Below are 4,058 nucleotides of genomic sequence, written 5' to 3'. Positions count from 1 at the left end.
ACTGAAGAGCAATCCAGCGAACGAGCGAGCTTCTTAGGAATCTTCTTGCCCTGCCACTCCTTCTCACTGTTGTAGCAAATAAGGGGTGAGGGTTTGCAAGTACACTAGGAGTCGCACGACCGCGTCAACCAGTGCCGCCGTGGTGCAGCGCATTGAGAGATGTTTCAATCGGAGCCGTCGCTTCGCTCCGTCTCGCTGTCTCTGCGTCGCCTCTCTGTCCGCTGTCGCTCTGTCTGCCTGTCCGCCTGTCTGTCTGTCTGCTTGCGCCTGCCTGCCTGTCCGCCTGTCTGTCTGTCTGCCTGTCCGCCTGTCTGCCTGTCCGTCTGTCCGTCCGTCCGCCCGTCGCTATCTTCCTTCCGCCACCGTCAAGCACATCAGTGTCGATTCGTCGAGTATTGGCGAACGGTGCCCGTAGTTCCACCCGGTAAAAAATGTCCAAGTTCGTCGGGAAAAAAAAAAAACCTGTGCGTGGAAATTGATTTCCGACTGGACGAGTTCTTCACTTTCACTCACATGGTCGCCCTGCTTCTCGCGAACGAGGTGTGGGTAATGCATTATCGTTGCGGAAATTTTTTCTTGGCTTTTTGTTTTTCTTGACAAATTCTACTTTGACTCATTTTAAAATATAGACCGTAGTTTATGTCAGTATTTCACTGCAGATTGCCCGTAGAACCACGTCGTGGAAACGCTAAATTAAAGAAAGGGGTAAAATGGGACGTTTTTCGACAGTGTAGCTAACAGCGACAAGGCGGCACCGCGCCTCGCCACCATGGCGGTCAGGTATGCCGTGGTCAAGCCGTCAAGGAGCAGGCCGTTGCCTCCTCTACACTGTCAAACGCCGCCTGCAGATTGACCGGAACGCTGCAAATTTTTAAAAATTGCGCCAAGCCAAAATTCATTTGCATTTACCCCATAAAAAGCAAAAGCAATTTTTAAAAAATAATTATTTTTTTAGATTGAGTCTTGGACGGCGTTTTTGTACGTCGCTTTCACAAGAGCATTGAAAACAAAAATTCGTTTTTCATCCCAGTTTATGATAGAGCTCTCGGAATAGTCGATAGCTGGGGGCATTGCTCCTCCCTGAGGCAAATTTTCTCGCAATAAGAACTTGTGTTTGATGGTCGTGATGGGCGTTAGAGGGACGGTGGCGCGTCCCTTCGGCCCCGGGTTCGAATACCCAGCCCGTGCTCTCTTTTTCTTTTCCCCTCGTCGGCAGCATCCTCGCCTCGAGGCGCCTGACTCCGAAGAATCTCGTTCTGTCTCTCTCGCACCCGTACGGAAGGGCCCGTGAGTGCGAGAGAGCGCGAGGGGGAACGAGCCTCCGGGATGACTGCGACCGCTAGGGGGCGCGGCTGGCGCGGCGCGCGCTTCCCTCAAATTCGGAGAGGCGCGCGGAACGAATGCGGCGAGTCCGTCCTTCGGCCCTCCGGCCCTCCGTCCGTGTCGCGACGGGGAAGGCGAGCCGCCGGCCTTTTTGCCGGGCTGGGCCCCTCTCTCTCTCTCTCTCTCTCTCTCTCTCTCTCTCTCTCTCTCTCTCTCTCTCTCTCTCTCTCTCACCCGCACCCGCACGCAACGCAAGTGCGGCTGAGAAACGCCTCTCGGAATCAGTGTGCTGGCTGGCCGGACCCGCGCGGCCTACAACTGACCGCGGCCACCAGCCTCCGCTTTTTTTGTAACCGCAGTCTTTTTGTGTGTGTCTATGCTGCATTATCTTGTGCGGATTAATCAGGTCTAGATCAAACAATAGATGGGGCTCACACTAGAGCGCCGCTTTTTTGCCGGCACGTTATACCGCTACGCGACGATCACGGGCGAGATACCCCTCCCCTCCCCTCCCCTCCCCTCCTCCTCGCATCGGCCACAAGGACTCACATTTTGAGCTGAATCGCAGCGCCACTGTGAATTTCAGTGTCTCTCACTCTCACCTGCAGGCTCACCTTCATTGATTCCGAACTGTGTTGTCGTCGCTCTGTCTCGCTCGCACCCTGCGGGACGCCCTGTGAGTGCGAGAGAGATAGGTATATGATAGCGATCGATAGGAATAGGCATCGGGCGTTGATTCGATTTCGACTATTCGAAATTCAGTGGTCACTTGGCCAGGCTGATGTGTCGAATAGAGTTGTTCGCGTTCGTCTAGGCCGTCTAGTCCACAAATTTCCTTGCAAAAAGAAAATCCTTATTACAGTTCCGCCTTGATTGATAAGCTCAAAATTTTGAAAGGAACAGCAACTGTCCTGGTCTGCATTTACTTTTTTTGTTAAATGTGTGTTTGGTGTGTGTCCGAGACTGGCCGCGATGCCCGTCTGGTGGCTCTATTCCCACTGTTCGCCCCGTCCGACTGACAGCACACTGCCGCCGCTCCGTCTCTCTCGCACGCGCGGGGCGCGGGGCGGCCGCCTTGCCCGTAGAGAGAGACGGAGCGGCGGCCGTCAAAGAGGCCGCGGAGCGCGAAGAGCGCGTCAAGCCGATGGCGTCGATGACGTCCGTCGGCGGGGAGGCCAACGACACCGAGCCTGTCGGAGGCGGGTCGGAGGCGGGTCGGAGGCGGGTCGGAGGCGGGTCGGAGACGGGTCGGAGACGGGTCGGAGACGGGTCGGAGGCGGGTCGGAGACGGGTCGGAGACGGGTCGGAGACGGGTCGGAGACGGGTCGGAGACGGGTCGGAGACGGGTCGGAGACGGGTCGGAGACGGGTCGGAGACGGGTCGGAGACGGGTCGGAGACGGGTCGGAGACGGGTCGGACACGGGTCGGAGATGGGTCGGGGACGGGTCGGAGACGGGTCGGAGACGGGTCGGAGACGGGTCGGAGACGGGTCGGAGACGGGTCGGAGACGGGTCGGAGACGGGTCGGAGACGGGTCGGAGACGGGTCGGAGATGTGGCCAAAAATCGGGGAGCCGTTCGGACTTGGAGGCAACCAACAACGGAAACACTGCCAATCCATCGGCAAGTGTTCCCTTTTGGGTCAGTTGGGGTAATTTTGAGACACGGGGGGAAAATGGGTCAGCTGATTCTTGGTCAAGGTTTGACATTTTTGAACTCATGTCAAACCAAATGTGATGTTTTTATTGTGAAAATAACATTTGGTATACGGCGTGATCTCGAAAATGTCAAAAATATTGACCAAGAATCAGCTCTGTCCCATTTTTACCCGTGTCCCACAACCACCCCAGCCTCAACTGACCCTAGCCACTCCAGTGGCACTCCGTTGTAAGAATAGCCAAAATTTGGCCTTTTCGTCCGGATCGCCCAATAAGAATGCCAAAATTTGGCAGTCTCTGAAGGCAATCAGGGCCCGTCTGGCCAAAGTTTGGCCTTTTGGCACCCAAGACGGAGCTCCACTGGAGTTGCAAGGAAACTTGCCAATGGATTTGGAGCGTGCACGTTGACAAAAAAAATCAACCAGAGTACAAAGCTGAGAGGTTGAGCAGTAATAAAGAATTTAAGAGACATTTTAAGAATCAGCTAGACGGTACTTGCACTGAAAATGAGCTTTGGCTCTATTAGGATAGGGGTTCCGTCCAAAGCTGGTCACAGATTTCACCCCAAAAAGGGTGATCTTCCCTAGGAATGCTGATTCCAAGATCAAGAAAATTCCAGTGTCATATCACAGGATGAAAAAACGCTATGCTCCAAGACCATTGACAGCAGCTTCTCCAATAAGAATTCAAACCCCCATTTTTGTCGGGTGTCTTAAAAGTTTATTTTATTACCAAGTTAAAGTTACCAAGTATACACGCCAAACGACGTGCGACGTGCGCCAGAGCGTTGAAAGAAGCAGAGTCTCGCAGAGCAAACAAGAACGCCGTCGGCGCCGAAATATGGAGCGTCGGCGGCCGAAGTCATTTCCCGAGAGACGCGCGACTGACGGCTCGGCAAGTTTTTGTCTTTGCCGGCAAAGTGGCTCTGGTTTTCGTCCGGAAATAGGGGGACTCGAAACTCAATCCTAATGGGGCACTTTACCGGGGCGTTTTGGTCGCCAGCGAATCGCCGCGGCGCTTCCTCTCTCTCTCTCTCTCTCTCTCTCTCTCTCTCTCTCTCTCTCTCTCTCTCTCTCTCT

Source organism: Thrips palmi, unplaced genomic scaffold (genome assembly GCF_012932325.1).
Source record: "Thrips palmi isolate BJ-2018 unplaced genomic scaffold, TpBJ-2018v1 HiC_scaffold_10, whole genome shotgun sequence".
NCBI classification, from domain to species: Eukaryota; Metazoa; Arthropoda; class Insecta; order Thysanoptera; family Thripidae; genus Thrips; species Thrips palmi.
Note: the sequence above shows the minus strand (reverse complement) of the source record.